We start from the raw sequence: 23,355 nt of genomic DNA, 5'->3' as shown, positions 1-23,355 counted from the left end.
TCAGCCTCCCTTTACCCAGCCCCCATTCAAGATGGAGTCGCTCTGGTTCACCTGCCTCTGACAAATTGGCTTGGGTTGAGTGTTCCCTAGTGTTGGAGCCGTTCCTAGGAGTAACAGGTATTTTCAGTAGGAAACAGGCCTCTGTTAGCCCGGGGACTGGCACTCTGCACCAGTATGTCGGCCTCATTTTAGTGGTGACAAAACTGGGGCTCAGAGACATCAACTCCCTCATCCCGAACCCCCAGACTGTCAGTGGTGGGCTGGGGTTTGAATGTGGGGATTGAAGACCCATCATCTCCTCTGGTCCCCCAGTCTCTGCTGCCCAAGAGGAACAGGATCCCAGGATCCAGGTCCCTCATGGCACCAGCCAGGGTGGGTGGAGATGGGGAGGCAGAGTTCCAAAGCCCCCCGGACTCTGAGGCAGGTCGGGGGCCGAGAGCAAGCCGAACCCGCGGACCCCACCCCAAGAAGAATGGCTGCAGGCCCGGCCCGGCGGGCAGGAGTTCTGTGTCCTGAGTCAACGTGACGGCGCTTCCGGCTCCTCCAGCCAGGCCGTGCTGTCTTCACGTTTCCAATCATGCGGCCTCCTCTCCAATTCCCAAGCCCAACCCACAGAGACAGCGATCTGGGGTCTTCGTGAGGTTTGTCAGCAGCTCTGACCGGCTGCTTCCCACCAGCCCCGCGGCCGGTTCTGGAAAGCTCTCTGCTACCCCCTGGTGGGGAGGCTCGGGGCAGGGCTCTGGCTGCAAGCATGGGGTCCCAGAACCTCCTGGCTCTGTCACCTCTGCTGGGTGGAAAACCAACCCAGGACTGAACCAGCAGATGGGTGCCTGATTCCTTATTATCAGAGCTCCGCCCACTGGCAAGTCTCTCTCCGGGCCTCAGTTTCCCCTTCCATTCAACGAGGGGCTTGGGGGATAGCAAGGAGGGGTAACTGCTTAGTGAGGATGGGAGGTTTCTTCTGGGGAGATGAACACATTTTGAAACTAGATGGCGTGAGTGGTTGCACAGGACTGTGAATGCACAAATGCCAGCACATTAATCGCGTTGAAATAGTTAACTGCATGCGATGTGAAAGTCACCTCATTTAAAGTGTTTAAAAAAGGGGCCTGGGAGAGTGCAGTGTATGTGAGAATCACGTGGGACACCCGTCGTCTCTGAACCTCGGTTTTCTTGCCGTAAACTGGCAAAGAGACCGTGTGAGCTGTGTTCCCTGGGGCCAAGAGATTCCAAGAAGGAAAACCTGGGATTCCTGGGACTGGGATGAGGGCTGGGGGCCGGAAGGGGAGGGGCATGTAGGGACGGCTGGGGGGCAGCCCAGATAAGGCTTTCAATACTGGGTAGCAGCGTCTACACAGGCGGAGATCCCTGCATCTCACTTCTCGCAGGGCTGACCAGTGGCCAGAGGTGGGACCGGCCAGGCTCGGCCCAACCAAGTCTGGGAGCAGAGGACACTGAGTGAGGGATCCCAGGGACTACCCTCACTGGCCTGTGGCTCTCCTGACACCACAAGAGAAGTCCAGGAGCTGACCTTGGGTCCTAATGGGGGACACCTTCCTGACTGCAGGCTGGCAGGGTGGTGTGGTGGTCAGTGTACTGGGCTCTGTGTCTCTGCCCCTACCTGCTGTGTGACGGTGGGCCAGACTCCTAACCTCTCTGTGCCTCTATTTCTTCAATGGCTAACAGAGACACTAGCAGCCCCCACATCCGATCACAGTGGTCTGAAGGTTAAAGGCAAGGGTGGCACGAGGCCTACAGCAAGAGCTCTGAGCAGGGAGCTGCCCAGGGAGTTCCACCACCATCTCCCCTCTGGCCGCCAAGAAAACTGAGGCTCATGGTGACCTGGCCCAGGTCTGTTGGACTCAGGGTCCTTCTCATCCCCAAGATCAGAGGGCTGCCACCAGGGAAGGAGCTGGCCCCTAGACACAGCCCAGGAAGCACACAGGGAAGGATGCCATGGGGACTTCGGTATGTTATTGCAAAAAAACCCCACATTTATTGCTATTTGAACCCTGCTTTCATGCCTCCATTACCCAGAAAATGAGCCACGGGAGACACCAGGAGAGGCAGGAGATCAACCTCCTTGCACAAATCCCACTCCCTCGGATGCTGTCCTCAGCGAGGGTGACTGGGGGCCAACCAGCGGGCCCACCCGCAGAATGGCAGAGGAGGTAGGTTGACCCTGCGGACGCTGAGCTCTGTGGCGAAAGTCCTGGCCTTCTGGTAGAAGAAGAGCGACTTCTCGTGGTCCAGGAGGAAGTTGTGGGAGATGGTGGCCGGCCGCGTGTAGATCTTCAGCTGTGCCTTCTTGTTGCCCAGGTCCACGGCGGCTGCCAGTGCCAGCTGGTAGTACCCGGCTGCGTCAAACGGGTCCTGAAGGGGACAGGTCATGGTCAGCAAAAGGGGGACTTGGAGCCCGTCTTCCCAGAGGCCGTTCCTGTGTCCAGGTCATTCCACATGTCCAGCCAATGCTGGCTCACCCCATGAGCCCCGAAGCCTGTGACACTGCTGTGGTCTCAGCTGCAGGAGGTGGGGACGACCCTGACACCCCTGGAAGCCTTCCTGACTGTCCCTACACCCCACTCACCCCAAGCCTCCTGCCCCAGTGCCACCCTCTCTGCAGGCAGTGGCTGCTTTCCCCATGGGCTGAGGTCAGGGCAGATCCTGCCTGCTCTGAGAGTTCCATGCAGGACCCGTGGCTCTAAGCCACAGCAGGGGCACTGCGTTGAGTGACCCAGGCTCCCCTCTCTCCCGTGTCCATGCTGACCATTTCCAGGCCCTCCACAGGCCAGGCCAGGTACAAAACCATCTCTCAGGTGTCCTCTCTGGCAATGTTCCCTGAAATATTGACGGAGTGTGACTCCCCAGACATCCACTCCCATTTTCAATGCATCTTTGGCTCAAACTCACCATCCCTGGGTTGGGATGCCGTCTCCCAGACCTCCTCCTTGACCCTCCCATGCCCCACCCAGCTTCTCCCCAGGCACCTCCTCCACATCGGGGTCACCCAAGGGACCTCTCTAAGACCCATGCCTGGCCTGTCCCTCTTTACCATCTCAAGATGGCTCCCAGGGCCAACGACAAAGTCCAAGATCCAGCAGTCCATTCCCTCACTGTCCCGCCCCACACACGGAGCAGGGGCGTGAGAAGGCCCCGAGTCACCGCCACTGCTCATCCAATGGCCCCCGGCCCAGCCGAACACTGGACTCTGTGCTGGGTGCGTGGCTGAGCCTAACGTCCTTGCTCCGAGTCTGAGGGACCTGGGAGTGAACACTGACCACACAGGGTGGCCCGGGCTGTGGCAGAAGGGAGCCCAGGAAGCCCCAGACTCAGCCGGGGTGTGGAAGGGAAAGGCCTCCTGAAGGGGTGGGGGCTTCCCAACTAAACAGGAAGGAGCCAGCCAATGCATATGTCTCTGCGTCTGCCTGTGCGTGTTTGTGTGCCTGCGTGTGCATGTCCCTGTGTGCATGCCTGTGTGTGCGTGTGTCTGTGCCTGTGTGCATTTGCGTGTGCATTTCCATGTGCCTGTAGTGTGTGCAGCAGCTAGTGAGTGGAAGGCTGAGCCAGGACACACCTAATCCACCCTATTCCAGGGCTCACTCTCACATGTAGACTAAAGGGGACCCCATTTTAGAGGCAATTGGCAAAGATGTCCATTTACCCCTGCTTCTTTGCCAGCCTTCCAGGCTCCATCCAGCCTGGCTTTTTCTCCGACCCCTCTGGGCCCTGGGTCCAGAGCCTCCTATACAATGAGGAGGGTGTAGCCTTGGAAAGACAGCTGCCCTTGGGGAATTCCAAGGGGGCCTCCCTGTGGGAAGCTGGCCTGTGCTGACAACATACTCACGATGAGGCCCACAGGGCTGTGCATGGGAAGGAGGGCTGTGCATGAAAAGGAGGACTGTGCATGGGAAGGGGGACTGTGCATGGGAAGGAGGTGAAGGAGGACTGTGCATGGAAAGGAGGACTGTGCATGGGAAGGGGGATTGTGCATGGGAAGGAGGTGAAAAAGGGCTGTGCATGGGAAGGAGGTGAAGGAGGACTGTGCATGAGAAGGAGGGCTGTGCATGGGAAGGGGGACTGTGCATGGGAAGGACTGTGCATGGGAAAGAGGGCTGTGCATGGGAAGGAGGACTGTGCATGGGAAGGAGGGCTGTGCATGGGAAGGACTGTGCATGGGAAGGAGGGCTGTGCATGGGAAGGAGGACTGTGCATGGGAAGGAGAGCTGTGCATGGGAAGGAGGACTGTGCATGGGAAAGAGGGCTGTGCATGGGAAGGAGGACTGTGCATGGGAAGGAGGACTGTGCATGGGAAGGAGGGCTGTGCATGGGAAGGAGGACTGTGCATGGGAAGGAGGGCTGTGCATGGGAAGGAGGACTGTGCATGGGAAGGAGGGCTGTGCATGGGAAGGAGGACTGTGCATGGGAAGGAGGTGAAGGAGGACTGTGCATGGGAAGGAGGTGAAGGAGGGCTGTGCATGGGATGGAGGACTGTGCATGGGAAGGAGGTGAAGTAGGGCTGTGCATGGGAAGGAGGACTGTGCATGGGAAGGAGGACTGTGCATGGGAAGAAGGTGAAGGAGGCCTCTGCCCCTCGACCCCAACCGTGGACTTGGCCTCTCAGGTACTACTTGGCCCTTTCCTTTCTCCTGGACAGGTGCAGTGGGCGGCAGGCTTCACCAAGAGAGATAAAGGCCTCTTCTGGGAGGTCCGTCCCCCTGGGTCCCAGGCGAGCCCCTGAGCGGTGAGCAGCGTCCCTCTGGGCCTGACACCTGGCACCTCCATGTCTGGCTGGGACTTGGGAGGCCACAGGGACCACTTCTGACAATCAGGTGTCGCCAGCACTGAGCTGAGGCCTCCCGGGCAGCCCCAGACCTGTTGTGGGGGATACGGGGCAGGGTCTTAGGGCTGACCCAGCTCCTCATGTTGTCCGAAGGCCCCCAAGATCTCGGCCCCTGGACTGGAGTGCCCTGGCCCCTCAGCCCATAAGGAGCACTGACACGGTGCCAGTGCAATGCTGAGGAGAGGCGGTGCCTGCTGGGCAGAGGGGTGGACACACCCCAGGTCTGAGTCTGCCAGTCCCAGCTCTCCACCCCTGCAGGGCTGGGGCAGAGGGAGCACAGCCCCTCCCCTCGAGACACACCCGACCCAGCAAGGCCTCAGCCTGGTTGGCTGGGGCCTCGCCCCACTGCACCTGCCCTGAGCTGGGGTTTCCCTGTCTGTGAACCCAATGGTAAGATACTGGTCCCACCCCACCCTTCCTGGGTGGTGTGAAGATTCAAGGTGTCTCGGGACTCCAGGAAGGAGTTGCTCAGTGCAGGCTGGCACCCTGGGCAGGCTTCCTAGAGGAGGTGCCAGGATTTGGGTTACATCTTGCAACGTGGATTCAATGTGAGGATGCTGCTGTCCTCTGAAATGTCCTTCTCCCAACCCTGTTTTCTTTGTTAAATGCAACTTGACATTTGACTGTCAAGACTCAGCTTTGGTGTCACCTCCTCCAGGAGGGCCCCCCTGACTACAATCCCCCTTCTTTACCCAGAGGCCACCATTGCCCACTCATGTGTCAGCCTCCCTGGCTGAGACTGAGTTCCTGAGGGTGGGGCCTGGCCATCTTGGGAACTGGGTTGTGTCTCCTAACCTTGCCGGCTCCTCCAGCCATGTGCAGAGTTCTAGGGAGGCCACTGGGCCATTCCTAAGGAAGGCTGGAACCCAGGCCTCTGGGGTCTGGGTGGAGATCTCATTCCGAGGGGGCCGGGAACACCCCAAGCCCTGCCCCTCCCCACCCACCTTCAGGTCGTAGAAGATGATGCCACCGAGCACCAGGTACACCTTCACGTAGTACAGGGTCTCGTCGTCGAACTCCAGCGGCGAGTTGCAGAGGTACAGGGCCTTGAGGTAGAAGTGCTCCGCCAGCTTGCCTTGGCCCAGCCAATGGTGCAGGGCGGCCGGCCGGTGGTAGGCCACGTGCTCGTTTAGCCGGTCCCCTGGGGTGCAGGCCAAAGGGACAGGTGTGAGGACATGGCTCCTTGGGGCAGGGAGGGCACAGGCCCCTCAGGAGCAGGTATGCAGACCCCGGGCAGCACACCTGGCTTGCCTCTAGGCACCTGTGGTCACCTGGGCAGCTATGGCCAGTCCCTTCCAGGTTCCCAGACTCACTTTCCCATCTGCAAAGCAGAACTAATAAGGCCTGCCCCTGTCTACTGTGAGGCTTTGGCAAAGTCGGACTTGGATGGCCCAGCTCTGTGTCTACACATAGCCACCTGCCTTTGCTCACTGGTTTTAACCAGGGGAGCCCAAAAGCCATGCAGTTCAGGTGCTCCCGGGCACCCCAGCTCCAGGCAACCCACAGACGTGACATCTGACTCCTGCTGGGTGTGTCACGATCAGAGCCCCCTACCTTGGGGAGTCAGCTGCACACCTACTGTGTACTGGGCCACGGGGCACAAGGCGCTGGGGCATGTGGCCTGCCTAGGGTTCCCTGTCTCTGGAGAGGGACAGACGACCCTGGCACAGCACCAGGGGATGCCTGGTCTTAAGGGGCAGACTGCTGGAAGGGGAACTGGGATTTTATCAGCCAGAGAGCCGTGTGGTTGATGAGGGTGGGAAGGGCACAAGAGAAAGGGAATGTGCCACTCAGCCTGGCACATACAGGGACCAACGAGATGCCTGGCATGTCTGGAAGGCAGAGGGCACACTGGGCGGCCCTTGTGGTCAGCAGTGGAAACAGGCAGAGGAAGCAGAACTCAGTCAGGCAGGGAGCTGTGCACTGTGTGAGAGACCTCGGGTTGTTCCTCACAGCCGGACGGGGAAGCCAGGTGGGCAGATCTGCCTGCCTGGACAGGAGCCCAGGAAAATCCAGCAGCTGTTTCAGCTCCTGGCCTGCAGACCTGGAGGCTGGACTCTGGCAAAGTGTGGGTCCTGGCAGGGCGGGGGCTGAGGGGACTTACCCAGAGTGATGCTGAGTGCTAGGGCCATGTAGGCAAACTCCATGCCCTCCTAGGCTTTTCCAGTGTGTCCAGCAGTGCCACCAGCTTGTTGCACAGCTGTAGCTGCAGCTCCACCTTGCGGTTGCCCGTAGTCATTGCCAGGGGCAGGGCCCGGTCCTACCACACAGGCAGGTGGGGTCAGGTTTCCCGCAGCACCCACCTTGACCAGCGCCCTCCTCAGAGCTCAAACATGTGCTTGGAACTTCCCAGGCCCCAGCTACCCCTGCATCTCGACACAGTTCTGTGCTCTGGGATAACACACAGTTCAGACACCCAAGTTGGGGGCTGAAGAGTCACCTGAGGCCCATCCAGCTACACCTGAGAGCCTCAGACCAGCCTCTCCCACCTGGGCACCGTGGGTCTGACTGGGGGGAGCCAGCACTCCTCTCTGCTCTAAAAATGCCACATTGATCTGTGCCCAGGGCTGAGCCACACCGTGACCTCAGAGGAAGGGAGAAGCCGTCCCACTTCGGGGTACATGCAGACCTGGGCCTCCCACTGATATGCTGTGTGTCCTTTGTGCCTCTCTGAGCCTCTCTGAGCCTCAGTTTCCTCATCTGGAAGATGGGGACAAGATTTCCCACTCATGGTTGCTTGAGGACATCAGGTACAAGGATACAGCCATTGTCACGGCCAGGACCCGAGCGTTTGTCCCGGACAGGGGCATGGTCAATATCATTCCTGGTGAGACCACTTAGAAACTCATCATGTGCATGGGTGGCCCTGTCTCCAGGTGTGAGGCCACTACCCTGCCACACCTGTGCCTCAGCCCTCCGGGTGCCCCACTGAGGCCCACCCACATCAGCCCACAGGCCAGCTCACCCGGTAGAAGGACATGCCTTCCTCCCGCTCCTAGGCCCCATTGAAGAAGATGTCTCCAGCTGCCTCAAACAGCTCCAGCCCCAGGTTTGGGTCACCTGTGTACAGGTCCACATTCTGTGCCACCTGAAAGGACACAGAAGTTCCCTCAAGACCCACACCTAGCGAGGTGGCTACGCGCACCTTTGCCAGGCTCCTTCCTCTCACACACTACAGGTACACCTGAGCATTTTTCAGACCCTGTGCATGAGGGCTGCCCCCACCACTGGCATGAGGACAATGAACTGATGCACCTGAGTGCTGGGAGGTGACTGAGCAGCTGCAGCCCAGGACCCTGACACCTGTGAATCCTACCAACAGCACTAGCCCTAGCCCACTACCCCTGCACTCAAACCAGTCTCCGTGGCCCCCAGATTGCTGGGAGCCCAGTCCCTGGCTCCTTTATGCGTTGCTACATCCCTGCCACATCAGCAGTGTTTGTGGGTGGGCCTGGTCCCCTCTTGGCCATGAGCTCTTGTTCCCTCTCCTCAGCTCAAGGAGGTATATAGCAGGTGCTCAATAATGAAAGCTTCACCAGTTTCGTGGGCTTCACAATTTGTACCAGATCACACTGTGTTTCGGAAAGCCTCTGAAAACAGCCACTATGATAGATTCATTTTGTAAGATGTGCCACGTGTCGCTTGGAGCAAGTTCTTCTGTGTGTTAACTGAGTGGTCACATTATTTGAGCATGTGCTGTATACCAGCAGGTGCTGTGCACCGTGAGGGGCCGCGCCTCTGCCCTCAGGGAGAAGATGTTGGCCACTGGGGGAGGATGTGAGGGAACCAGTTGGAGGGAGGGAAAAGGCACACAACAGGTGCTCAGCAGTGGCTTAGGAATGAGTGGATGGATGGATGAATGAATGAGGAGAGGTAGACACATGGATGGATGGATGGGTGTGTGGATAGATTGATGGATGGATGGATGGATGGATAGATGGGTGGAATGATGTGTGTATATCTGTATGTATGTATGGGTGGGTAGATAATGTATGGATGGGTGGAGGGTAGATGATGTATGTACATGTGGATGGATAGATGGTGGATAGACGAATGTATGGATAAACAAATAGACAGATAGATGAATGGAGGGATGCATTAATAGGTAGATTGGTGGGTGGGTGGATGGATGAACGATGGATGGATGGATGGACGAACGGTGAATGGATGGATGGGAGGAAGGATGGATGATGGAAGGATGGATGGATGGAAGGATGGATGAATGGATGGGTGGATGGATGATGGATGGATGGAAGGATGAACAGGTGAATGGATGGATGATGGAAGGATGAATGGACAGATGGATGGAACAACAGATGAATGGATGGATAGACGGGTGAATGGATAAATAAAAGGATGGATGAATGATGGATGGATGAAGGGACGAATGGATGAATGGACAGATGGATGGATGATGGATGGATGGACGGTGGATGGATGGATGGATGGATGGATGATGGATGAATGGAAGGATGAACAGATGAATGGATGGATGATGGAAGGATGGATGGATGAATGGATAGATGGATGAATGATGGATAGATGGAAGGATGAACAGGAGGTGAGTAGATGGTTGATGGAAGGATGGATGGATGATGGATGGATATATGGACGAATGGATATATGCACGAATGGATAAATGGATGGATGGATGAATGGATGGATGGATGAATGGTGGATGGATGAATGGTGGATGGATGAATGGTGGATGGATGAATGGTGGATGGATGGAAGGATGAACAGGTGGATGGATGGAAGGATGGAAAGATGAACAGGTGAATGGATGGTTGATGGAAGGATGAATGGATGGATGGATGGACAGATGAATGGATGGACAGATGGGTGAATGGATGGATGATAAATGGATGAAGGATGGATGATAAAAGGATGGATGGATGAATGGACAGATGGATGGATGATGGTTGGATGATGGATGGATGGAAGGATGAATAGATGAATGGATGGATGATGGAAAGATGGATGGTGGAAGGATGGATGGATGAATGAATGGATAAATGGATGGATGGAAGGATGGACAGGAGGTGAGTGGATGGATGATGGAAGGATGGATGGATGAATGGACGAACAGATGGATGGATGGTGGCTGAATGAATGGATGATAAAGGAATGAATGAATGATGGATGGACGAATGGATGGATGGATGGATGGATGGATGGATGGATAGATGGATAGATGATGGATGGATGAATGGAAGGATGAACAGATGAATGGAAGGATGAACAGGTGAATGGATGGATGATAGAAGGATGGAGGGATGGATGGATGGAAGGATGAGCAGGCAAGTGGATGAATGATGGAAGGATGGATGGATGATGGATGGATGGACGATGCATGGATGGAAGAATGAAGAGGTGAATGGATGATGGATGGATGGACAATGCATGGATGGAAGAATGAACAGGTGAATGGATGATGGAAGGATGGAAGGATGGAAGAATGGATGGAGGGATGGATGAACAGGTGAATGGATGGATGGATGATAAAAGGATGGATGATGAATGGAAGGATGGATGGACAGGTGAATGGATGGATCATGGATGGATGGAAGATGGTTGGATGGATAATGGAAAGATGGATGGAAGGATGGATGGACGGAAGGCTGGATGGATGGAAGGATGGATGGATGGATGAAGAGGTGAATGGATGGACGAAGAGGTGAACAGAAGAATGATGGATGGATGGATGGATGGATGGATAGAATGATGAACAGTTGGATGGATGATGGAAAGATAGATGGAAGGATGGATGGATGGACAAACAGGTGAATGGATGGACAGGTGAATGAATGGATGATAAAAGGATGGATGGATGATGGATGGATGGATGATAGATGGATGGATGGACAGATGGATGGATGATGGATGGATGGATGGATGGATGCGTGGAAAGACGAATAGGTGAATGGATGATGGAAGGATGGATGGATGGATGCATGATTGGATGGATGGATGGAAGGACCCACAGGTGTATGGGAAGATGATGGAAGAATGGATGGGTGGATGGAGGATGGATTGATGGATAGAAGGATGAGCAGGTAAACAGATAGATGATGGAAGGATGAATGGATGGGTGGATGGACAGGTGAATGGATGGATAGACGGGTGAATAGATGGATGATAAAAGGATGGATGAATGAAGGATGGATGGATGATGGACGGATGGACAGATGGATGGATGGATGGATGGATGGATGGATGGATGGATGGAAGGATGAACAGGTAAATAGATGATGGGAGGATGAATGGATGGGTGGATGGACAGAGAGTGAACAGCACAGGGGTCCTCCTGCATCCCTTGCCACTCACCTGGATGTACAGGTCCACCAGCTCGCTCTGCCACAGGAGGTAATAGATCCTCCCTGCTTGCAGCCAGGCATGCGCCTCCTTCTCTTTCTTCTGGAGGTCAATGAAAATCCCCAGACTTCGTTTGGTGTAGTCCAGAGAGGATCTGTAGGCCCTGGAATCAGACACAGGTGTCAGAACAAGGGCTCTCATCCTCCTGGAACCAGTCTGCCTCCTCCCGTGGGTCTGGTGACAGATGAATCTGGGATGTGGGGACTGGGAATGGCCCTCCAGTGTGTGCAGGGTTCTGCCCTTCCCAGGCTGCTGGGAGGGCCAGGGTGAATACACATGGCATGGAAAAGATGAACGACATCCATCTGAGGGAATCGAGCATCATGATGCCCTGTGGCAGGAGGGGTGTGCTAGTCCATCTTCCCTGCCTCCCAGACATGGCCTGTGTCTTCTCCAGACGCACCAGGAGCCGTTAGTGTTCAGAGGCTATCTAGGCCGATGGTTCTCAATGTGGGCAGGCATCATAGTCACTCAGAGGCCTGTCCTTATAGCTTGCTGGTCCTGCCCCCAGAGCTTCCGGCTCCACAGGCCTGGGGCAGGCCCTAGAACTCCCACTTGCCGCAAGCTCCTAGGTGACATGGATGCTGCTCTACTTGTCCAGGAACTATACATGGCTCTAGCACACTGGCCCATTTTCCTTCTGTGAACCTGAGGCCAAGACTGTAGCCAGTCTTCCAGGTCCCCACGGAATCTGGCTTCTTCCCTGTTCTCTCAGTAAGTCCAACACTCGAAGGGGTGTGACTGCATCAATGTCACCAGGCCCTGTGGGTGGGGTGGCCAGGGCCATGGTTACCCCACCAGGTCAGGATGCTTGGGAGAAGCTGAGTAGGCCACATATGGGACGTGAGACCTTGAAACCCTGCCCCAGGGAAGCAGGTGACACACTGGCTCTGTCTTTTGTGGGAGAGAAGCCACAGGTGGCTGCTGTGGTCACATTTAAGAGGACAGATGATGGCCAGGAATGAAGATTCGGGGCAGGCAGAGGTCAGATGACAAAAGCCACCATAGTAGGAAGAACAGCCCAGAGTGCACCTACTGCCTCTGCTGGGGTTGAGGTGACCTTTGACCCAACAAGGGAGGCTCAAGCTGGGACTCACAGGCCAGCAACAGCCCTGGGATGACCCCAGGCCCGCCAGCTCAAAGCATCTGATGCCAAGGAACCAAATGATGAAAAGGAGAGGGGCTGCTGGCGCCCTGGGCCAGCTTCCCTGTGACCCCCTCCCTGCTCTGCCCGCCTCCACCTCTACCACTGCAAAGCCAGCCCTTACCACTTTGTGCCCAGGGACAGGTAGAGCTGACTGATGGTCTCCAGGAGCTGCCCCTCCAGCACCTTGTCGGCCACCTTGAGGGCCAGGGAGAGCTGGAGATCGTGGTAGATGACACACTGGGCCTCGCTGGGCATGACGGCGCTGTAGGAGTAGCACAGCCACTGGATGGCCCACAGCTGGCCTGGGCAGAAGACAAAATGGAAGACGTTAGTCTCCCAGCATCGAAGCAAGGCTGGCTGGGCTCGGAGGCCCCTGCTTGCCTCTTTCACACCTCTGTGAGCCTGGGCCCCATAGGCAGGGAGACTGAGCGCAGATAGGCCATGCACCTGTGCCAGGGCAGACGCCGAGCACACCGTGACATGGGCACACCTTGGTGCAGATGCTCATGGTACAGGCCGGCCTTCTTTACAACTCCCAGGGCCGAGGTCCTGGCCAGGCTCAGCCCCTGCACCAGGCCATCTATTTCTGCTTCACAAAGCCCCTGTGGCCAGGACCAGGGCCGCCTTCAGCCTGAGCTGATGAGGCCAGGGGCACAAGTAGCCCCTGTCGCAGATGGAACCCTGAGAGCAAAGCCAAGCGTCATGTCTGCCACACATGGCATCATGTTGGGGGAATGGGGTTCAAAGCCGGCCCCTGGCATTCCTAGACATGCTTCTCTCATGCAACCAGGCTCCCAAGTCAGAGGCTCACTGGCCTCTCCCAAAGCCAGGGCGCTGGGAACGGTGGGAAGCTTCTGATTTTCTACTGTCAGAAACATTCCGGAGATTAACACAGGAAACCAGGTACGCCGAATGGACATCTGTCACATACGCCACCCAACAACAGCCAACACAGTCCTCCCAACACAGTCCTCTCGAGCACCCTCTCGAGCACCCTCTCGAGCACCCATGGGACATTCCCCATGACAGACCATGTGCCAGGCCACAAAACGAGCCTCAGTGAATGGAGAAGGACTGAGACCAAAGCAGAGGTGTTCTTCAGCTGTACTGGCACGAAACTGGAAATCGACAGTGAAGGAAATGTGGGAAATTCAAAAATATGCGGAAATTACACACTCCTAAACAACCAGTGAGTCAAAGAGACCATCAGGGAAACTGAAAACTAATTTGAGAAGAATGCAAACAAATGCACAGCCCGGGCCAGCGCGGTGGCTCACGCCTCTCATCCCAGCACTGTGGGAGGCCGAGGCAGGAGGATCGCTTGAGTCCAGGAGTTTGAGATCAGCCTGGGAAACATGGTGAAATGCTGTCTCTATTAAAAAAAAAAAAAAAAAAAAAAAAAATTAGCCGGGTGGGGTGGTGCACATCTGTAATTCCAGCTACTCAGGAGGCTGAGGCATGAGAATGGCTTGGAAACTGGGTAGAAGTTGCAGTGAGCCAAGATTGCACCACTGCACCCCAGCCTGGGCAATAGAGCAAAACTCTGTCTTAAAAAAAAAAAAAAAAATTACAGTGTATCAAAAATTCCAAGATGCAGCTAAAGCAGTGCTGAAAGGGAAATTTATAACTGTAAATGTCTACATTCAAAGAAAGAAGAAAAATCTCAAATCAAAAACCTAACCTTCCACCGTGAGAAAAAGAACTAAACCCAAAGTAAATAAAAGGAAGAAAATAATAAACGTGAGAGTGGAAATGGGAAGTAAAAATACAGAGAATGGAATAACAAAAGAGATAATCAACAGAACCAAAAGTGGATTTTTTGAAAATAATAACAAAATTGACAAATCTTTCACCAGACTGACCAAGAAAACAAAGATGGGGCACAAATGACTAAAATCAGAGACTGAGCAACATGGCTCATGCCTGTCATCCCAGCACTTTGTGAGGCCGAGGGGTAAGGATCGCTGAGGCCAGCATTCAAGACCAGCCTGGGGAAACATGATGAGACCTCATCTCTAATAAAAATAAATAAATAAACAATTACAAACCCAAGTTTCTAAAATCAGAAATGAAAGAGGAAACATTATTGCCAATCTGACAGAAATAAAAAGAATCCATGAAAACACTACGAACAATTTTACACCAAGAAACCAGACCATCTAGACACAACAACCAAACTCCTAGAAGGACACAAACTACCGAAAGTGACTCAAAAATGACCCCAAGGAAGCATGTGGGGTACCAACCCCGCCCTCGGTCTCCGCGACCGTTCAGCGCAGGGTGGGGAGACAGGGAAGCATGATCCCCGTTCCCTGGCCTGCATTTCCAAGTCTGAATCCCCCAGCACCCCGGGGAGGGCCTCGTAGGAGGAGGTACCACAGGCTATTGTGCCAGGAGCCACCGGAGGCTGCAGTGGGGGCTGGGGCGCTGGGTTCCTGGAGGGTCTCCTTCCAGTCAGAGAATGCCCCTGGGGAAGAAGCCTGGGTCTGAACCCCCTAACCCTCCTTGGGCAGATGTGTGGGACCGGGGCCCTTTCACACGGTCCTTTCCAAAATCTCATCCCTCCTAGGGCCAGGAGTGGGTGCCAGGCCTGTGCTGGGAAATGGGCAGGTTTGGTCACAGCCCCTGGGGCTCTGGTCCAGGTCATAGGAGGCACCTCTGAGTGGTCTCACTATGCCATGACAAAGCGCTGCAAGACAGAGGGGATCCACAACAGTATCCCTTGTCTCAGCCATTTCCCTGGACTCAACTTCCTCATCTATCCTCTGCGGCCTAGATTTCGGACACCCTGCCCACCTACTGTCTGTTCACTGCTCAGTCTGCAGTGACTGTTTGATAGCACTCCATGGCTCCCCAGTGCTCTTGGGCAAAAGGCCAAGCCACAGCCTGAGGCCCCAGGCCCTGCTTAGCTCTCCAGAAGAGCTTCTCACCATCCAGCACCCAACCCACCCACTCCCAACTCTGCACCTCCCTGCAGAAGCCCTGCTCACTCACCCCTGCTCACACCCCACTCATCCCCGCTCCCACTCACTCACACCCACTCACTCACCCCCACTCACACCCCATTCATCCCTGCTCACACTCCCGCTCACTCACCCCCACTCACTCACCCCCGCTCACACCCCACTCATCCCCGCTCACACTCCCGCTCACCCCCACTCACTCACCGCTGCTCACACCGCACTCATCCCCGCTCACACTCCCGCTCACTTACCCCCACTCACTCACCCCCGCTGACACCCCACTCATCCCTGCTCACACTCATGCTCACTCATTCCCATCACACCTCCGCTCACTCACCCCCACTCATCCCCGCTCACTCACCCCCACTCGCTCACCCCTGGGCCTTCACACAGGCTACACCACCAGCCCCTCCCCCACCACCAGTCCCTCATCCACCACCTATTACTTGACTAAATCCTCTCAACTCTCTGGTCCTTGACTAAAGAGGCTTCCCTAACCCAGGGCCAAGTGCTGCCCCGCCATCACGCCACTCACCCTTTTGTAGCTTCTGTGGCCTGAAGCTCACATTCCTAGGCTCAGTCTCTGCCACCCGAGGACCCCACAAGCCCCATTTGTGGCTGGGGCCTGGCACACTCTGCACAACCAGCTGCTTTTGCATGAACTGCTCTGCGGCTTTGGGCAATCACCCGCCCCTGTGTCCTCTGTCAAGTAGGATGACAGGTGCGCAGGCTGCCAACACACCAAGCAGATAACACGGGCAAAAGAACTGGTGTTCAGGGCCTGGCTCATGGAGGGGCCCCAAGTCCCATCACAGCAGAGCCTGCCTTGATCCCAGGGTTATGTGTAGGAATTCCCAGCATGTAGGAATTTGAGTGCTCAAGGCAGGATGGTCCCTGGGCAAACCAGGAAGAGCTGGCTGCCTCAGTAGGGCACAGAGGGCCTGGCCCTGCATGGGAACCGCCTGTCTCCAGGGCACTTGCCAACATCTGCTGCTGCCCATGACTCAGCACTTTCGATGGTGGAAAATCCAACACTTGTTTCTGAATCACAAACCCCAGGTGTGCCCTGACCCGAGTGGCCCCAGAAGGCGCACAGGAGGAACTAGGGCACTCACTCTACACATGGTCCATCTCCACGGCGATCAGAAGGGCCCACTCATAGTAGCCCTTGCCCTGCTGGGCCGGGCCCTGACGGGTGCAGAGGAGGCCCAGCTACAGGAGCACGTGGGCGAAGTCCCGGCCACACTCCCTGCAGGGCAGCCTCGAGAACAGCCGCACGGCCCCCAGGAGGTAGTGCTGGGCCAGCCTGCTGGCACTCGCGTGCAGGCACAGGGTTCTGAAGTTGGCCAGCACCACTGCTTGGTTCCTCTGCTGGCCCAGGTCCCACGCCGCCCGTAGGGTGCAGTAGTAGCCCTCAGCTGCCTGCCTCGTCCGGCCTGTCCTCTTCAGAGCCACGGCCACCATGTTGGCAATCACACCCTCCTGGTCCTCGCTGGCCACCACTGCATCCTGGACAGACTGCAGGATGTTCAGGGCCACCGGACTCTGTCCATGAAGCACGTGCAGCCAGGCCAGGGCCACCAGGCAGTCCAGGATGGCACGAACTCTGGCAACAGCACTGGCTTCCACCGCCTGTGTCATGAAGGTGATGGCTGGGCCGTGGTAGCCACGGTGGCTGTACAGTTGGGCCAGGCTGGCTTGGAGAAGGCCGCGCAGCGCCTGGCCTGTGCCCGGGGTTAGGGAGGCCAGTGCTCGCCTGTGGTAGTGGGAAGTCTGGTTGTGGAGGCTATGGGGCTGGAGGGCGTTCTGGAGCACCAGGTTCACACTTCTCAGCAAGCCGGCCAGCGAGTCCTGTGTCCTCAATGAGGCCACCTTGACACAGCTCAACACCAGGTGGGGCAGACACTTGCGGCCAGGAGTAGGAGCCAGGAGTAGATGTCAGCCAGGAGTAGGGAGCAGTCTGAGAGCCACGCAGCCTCTGGGGCTCCCGAGTTCCTGTGCAAAAGCAGCAGCCGCTCCAGGAAGGGCAGGACCACCTCGGGCTGCTTGAGGTGCACATGGTGCCTGGCCAGCAGGAAGCAGGCCCGGGCCTCAGCCTGCAGGCTCTGGCCACCCACCGCCTGCTGCAGCACCAGCTACAGGAGCTCTCCCTCCACCTCCGTGCTGCAGATGTGGCCAGGCGTCCCCAGGAGCAGGGCCATGGCTTTGGGAACCACCTGTGTAAACTTCTCCCGTTCTGCTTCCGGTAAATGCTGGCCAGGTTGGTGTACACAGCCACCACCAGGAACAGGTCCCCAAAGCTGCCCTCCAGGGCCCCAAGTGCTTCCTCAAAGTACACCCGGGCCTGGGACAGCTTCAGCCTCCTGCTGCACAGCCGCCCCAGAAGGAAGCAGAGCCTGGCCAGGGCCATGAGGAGGCCAGCTTTCTTGGCCACGCCTCAGGCCTATGCCAGGCACCCAGTCAGCTCCTCCTCGTCGCTAAAGCTGCAGAACATGCCGCTCAGCCATGGCAGTGCCACATCGTACAGGCCACAGAAGCTGGCCTTGTACCCGGGGGCGTTCAGGAACAGCAGCAGTGAGCTCAGGGCCTCTGGGTCCTCCCAGTGGTCCTCAGCTTCCAAGAAGAAGGAGGGCTCCTCAGGGTCCTGCAAGCTCACGTTGCTGGATGCTGCACAGAGACCCCAGGACGCTGCCTCCTGGGGGCAGCCTGGACAGGTCTTGCATTGTTCCAGAACATTCTTCACCTTTGGCAGGGTCTCCTGTGGCTCCAGGCCCAGGCAAGGTGGAGGTATTCCTGCAAGTCACACACACACACAAAAAAATGTAACTTTTGTCAGTGTATTGGGCCCCCCGGTGAGGTACAGGAATCCATGAAATCCTCAACAGCCAATCAGAGCTATTGATCAGCTCAAAAGCTGCTATGCAAAATTCATAAAGCCACCGACGGCACAGGACAGGGGTGTTGTACCCATGTACCCAGCTCCGTGCAGGGAAACGGATCATCCCTGCAGGAAGGACGGGAAATCTTCCAGGTCCCTGTGGCCACCTTCACCTTGGATGGTCTGAAAACCTGAAGCCCACAGTTCCTAAAGGGTTAACAAAGGCCAGCCTGCTCCAGCAGCCCACTGATGCCTGCTGGCTTTGGTGGGTTCCTAGCCAAAGCCCCCTCCCAGAGGTGAGCAAACAAGCGCATTTCCTGTTGGAAAATCTGGGATGAAAGGAGGCATTACTGGGAAGGAAAAAACCTAGATTTAAACAGACTCTCTGTTTCAAGCTCACATGCAAAAAATATTTTCAATACAAACTGTCTCCTTATTCATCTGTAAAATCTTGGAATTAAAAAAAAATAAATATGATTTAGAGGCAAATGTCTCACTTGACTACACTAGATTAGCTAAGAATTCTCCCCCAACCGGCAGAGGCACACAGCCCCTCCCAGCCACTGCTCTGACCTCCGGGGCAGCTGGAGAGCCACGTGCCTTTGCTCCAGGGACTTTGGCAGAGGGTTCAACCACCGCCTCCTCGAGGCAAACCTACAACAGCCTTCCCTTCCCCACTGGCTCCCCTCAGGAAGGAGCAGACCCTTCAGGGACCTCAGTTGAGGCCCCTGCCACCTAAGGCTCTGAATTCTGCTACCCACTGAGGGCAGTGTGGCCTCCCATCTCTGAGGCAGAGCACAGGGTGAACTGCAGCTTCTCCAGGTCATGAAAAAGGAACCCACAGCTACATGTGGGCCCCAGCAATGGAAAGGATGCCCCGCCTCGGTCAGGGACCAGGCGGGGGTCAACATGTTCATTGGAAGAAGTGTGGGACCCCACGGCCTCCAGTGTCAGAGTAGACGGGAGGTTCAGGCCCACCTCAGGCGACGTCCCCCAAGCCCCCAGCCCACACCACAGAGGAGTGACAGCCGCATCCAATGCCCACCGGACTCAGCTCTGTCCCCTCCCCCGGTGTTACTCCAAGGCCCAGCTCATAACCAGAGGAAGCCTGAGCCACGGGCAAAACCCACCTTGTTCCTGCGGCTGCTCAGTCTCAGCTTCCTCTATTGAGTCTGGAAAGGGAGAAAAGAGAAGCAATGAACACCCCCAGCCAGCACCTCTGGTGCCATGTCAGGTTGAGCTGGTGTCGGTGTTGCAGGGTGAGAGCACTGCAGGGTACAAGGATTGAAAGTCATATCATCCTCTTCCCTCCTGGATCATGGGAACAACATCACTGGGGGTTGTACACTTTCTGCGATATTGGGAGTAACATCGTCTTCTGTGCCTTGGAATATTAAGGACAATATAATGGGAGGGGGCATGTACATCTTCTGCAATATTGGAATAATATTATCCCCTCTCCCCCTGCATACTAGGAAAGATATCACAGAGTGGGTGTTCATCTCCTGCGATATGGGGATTAAAACCATCTTTTCCCCTTCCGGATATCAGGAAGAGTATCACACGGGGGTGTACAGTGTCTGCGATACTGGGAGTAATATCAACCTCTCAGCCTTGGAATATTAAGAAGAATATCACAGGGTGGATGTACACTCCCTGCCATATTGGGAGTAATATCAGCCTCTCCTCTCCATGGATATTAGGAACAATATCCCAGGCTGGGTGTGCGCTTCCTGCTCTATGGGGAGTCATATCATCCTCTCCCTTCCAGGATATTAATAACAATATCACAGGGCGGGTGAACACAGCCTGCGATACTGGAATTATTATCATCCTCTCCCCCTCCAGATACTAGGAACCATATCACAGAAGAGCTGTACCTTCCCTGGGATATTGGGAGTAATATCATATGCTTCTTCTGTGAATATTAGGAGCAATATCACCGGGTGGCTGTCCATTCATTGCTATGTTGGGAGTCATGTCATACTCTATCACTCTGGATATTAGGATCAGTGTCACAGGGTGAGTGTACATCTACTGCGATATTAAAACTAAAGTCATGCTCTCTGTCCCTGGATATTAGGAACAACATCACAGGTAGGTGTACACCCTCTACCGTATTAGGAGCAATAATATGATTCATTAGTAAACATCAATGATCGATTTTAATAATTATCAGGCTGGTCTAGAACTCTTGATCTCAGGTGATCTGCCCACCTCAGCTTCCCAAAGTGCTGGAATTACAGGCGTGAGCCACCGTGCCCAGCCAACACTTCTCGACATCCCTTTTTGGACCTCAAATTTAGCATGCCAAAAACACACTTTTGATTCCCCCTGCTATAACCCACTCCTCCCATAGTCTTCCCGATTCCAATAACAGCATCTCTAGTCTTCCGGTTACTCAGGCCAAAATCCTTGACATCATCCTTAAAACTTCTTTTTCTCTCTCTTGTCATCCAACCCATTTAAACTCTCCTTTCAAAATATATGCCAGACCTAACCACTTCCCACCTTCCTCATCATTTCCAACCAGGTCCAGCCCTCATCATAGCGCTCTGGGTTACTGCAAAAGCCTCCAATCGCCAGGCACAGTGGCTCACGCCTGTAATCCCGGCACTTTGGTAGGCCAAGGCAGGTGGATCATCAGAGGTCAGAAGCTCAAGACCAGCCTGACCAACATGGTGAAACCCCTCTACTAAAAATACAAAAAAATTAGCCAAGCATGGTGGTGGGCGCCTGTAATCCCAGCTATCCAGGAGACTGAAGCAGGAGAATCATTTGAACTCAGAAGATAGAGGTTACAGTGAGCCGAGATCGTGCCATTGCACTCCAGCTTGGGTGACAAGAGCGAAACTCCATCTCAGGAGGTTAAAAAAAAAAAAAGCCTCCCAACCCACCTCTCTCCTTCCGCCTTTCACCCTGCCCTGCATTCTACCTTCCTCTCTCAAACATTTCAGAAAAGAAAAAATTATATCCACAGAGAGAGAAAGTACAAATGGGGTGAAATGTTTGGGGAATCTGAGGGAAGAGTATATGGGAATTCTCTGTACTATTTTTGCAACTTTTCCGTAAGTCTGGATTATTTCGAATTCAAGAGTTAAACAAAGAAAAAAAAACACTATCTCCCTTTGTGAATCCTTCCTGTCTTTCCCCTGGCAACTTAAGGATGCTCTCAACTAACACATCTATTTTTTCATGAACACTAAAAGAACCCTTGCCGAGTTTTGACTTTCTGTGCTTGGCAGTAAAAGTGTGTGTGTGTGTGTGTATTTCATATATATATGTGTATGTGTATATATATGTGTGGGTTGTACATATAGAGAGGGAGAAATATATATTTGTGTGTATATATAAATATATATTATATATTTACAATGGTAATGTGTGTATATATAAATATATATTGTATATTTACAATGGTAATGTGTATATATATAAATATATGTGTGTGTGTAGATATATATATAATACATACTCCATAGCCTGTCCTTAACCAGTTCTAAACGTAGGCAGAAAAACACATACCTAAGCAAAGAATTTCAAAATAATATGATGAATATTTTGATAGAGGGATGTGTTGCTATGGAACACGCTGCTAAGACACAAAACCTCCTAGATGGGGCAATGAATGAATCAAGTTTTGCACCTATAGACACCCCCTCTGATATCCCCTCAAACGTTTGTCGTTATATGCATTTGCTTCCTCCAGGACCCCTATTTCATAAGGGTTAGTCCTGGAGCCTAGCAAGTTCCTACTGCAGCTGGCACACATATGCCATTCAAGAAACAGTGGCGGAGTGAAGGACGGGTTAAGATCCATTTGTCAGCCTGTGCTCAGTCATACAACATGCACTGGTTTGCAAATTATATTTTCGTTGAAAGCAACAGCAGGATCACAAATTATCTTTCCAGAGAAAGCAAACCTCAAAAGCTTCTTTACCCTACTAAAGCACGTCATAAGAAGCTCCCCTTACATAAAAGAAAACCTCATTCGTTATCAATGACATGTAAACCTAATAAGCCTTCACCTCTGATGACATCTCTTCCATCCCCAGGGCTAGATAAAGGAGGTTCCGGAAACCCTGGTGGTTGTGAAGGTGGCTCCCAGCTCTGACAGTCTTGAACCCTGCGGGCGCGGAGGTCACACAGCAGAACAACAGAGGCAAACATCATCAGGCTTCGAGTATGTTTGAACCAGAGATGGCAAATAGGCTGCAGTCAACTGAAAACACCAGAGATTCATGGTGGCCACCTGAGGGGTTGTGCTCTTAAGAAACAAAAATAAGAAATAAAAAATAAAAAACTAAGAAAGGAAGGGGTCAAGAATCCATCAGGTCTGACTGAGACGTGTATCAGTGACTAACACCCCATATGGCAAAAGTACTCCGGGGCGCTTTGGGTACTCACAGCTTCAGCAGTATTCAAAGGCGTGTGCTTCCCTAAGACTAAGCCATGGGAATACCCCCAGCAACACTGCCAGGAGAAACGTCTCCCATGGATTTGGCTAGAAATACAGTTGTCTTTAACAAATGAACACTGAATAAATCCTGACTTATTAGAGCCTGTGAGAATGACATTCTCAATGATAACAGTTATCACTACAATCTGCAAACATCTGCGATCCTGCAGGGAGGAACTGTGACAGTGCAGGCCACATGTCCAGAATGCTTCCCAGACTGCCTGTTACAGAATAAAAGAAAAGAATCCCCCCCTGAGAATGTCTTCACTTACATTTAGCCAGTTGTTCCTTGGTGTGCATCTCTGTGCTAAAATGGCCATTCTTCCCCACAGCCTGAAGTCATATGCTAAAATAAATGAGACTCACATGAAGCCAGAAACATGCAGATGCGAGGAAACCAACACAAACGAAATGGGCTGGATAGTGTGGCCAGGAGGATGATACTTCCCAGGAAGGAATCACTTCACTTCTGCCCATGAAGCAGGCAGCTGTCATTGTCCCCCAGGCCCACGCCAGCCACTCGAAGTAGGTTCTAACCAAACTACCTCCAACAATCAATGTAAATACACCACACAGTTGGCTTCTGAAAGGACACCTTGCAACCAACAAGAAACTGTTAGCACAACTTTGACAAACTGTACAACTAAAAACCTTGGAACGGGATAAAAACTGCCACATTTTGACTCAAATACT

The 23,355-nt window shown here is 54.1% G+C and overlaps 1 pseudogene; it reads right to left on the bottom strand.

The window, feature by feature from the left end:
- Nucleotides 1-695: 695 nt before the first annotated feature.
- Nucleotides 696-22,962, bottom strand: LOC140708568 (SH3 domain and tetratricopeptide repeat-containing protein 1-like; annotated as a pseudogene).
- Between the last annotated feature and the right edge of the window lie 393 nt (nt 22,963-23,355).

Source organism: Chlorocebus sabaeus, chromosome 12 (genome assembly GCF_047675955.1).
Source record: "Chlorocebus sabaeus isolate Y175 chromosome 12, mChlSab1.0.hap1, whole genome shotgun sequence".
Classification (NCBI taxonomy): Eukaryota; Metazoa; Chordata; class Mammalia; order Primates; family Cercopithecidae; genus Chlorocebus; species Chlorocebus sabaeus.
This window is presented reverse-complemented; position numbering and strand designations above follow the sequence as displayed.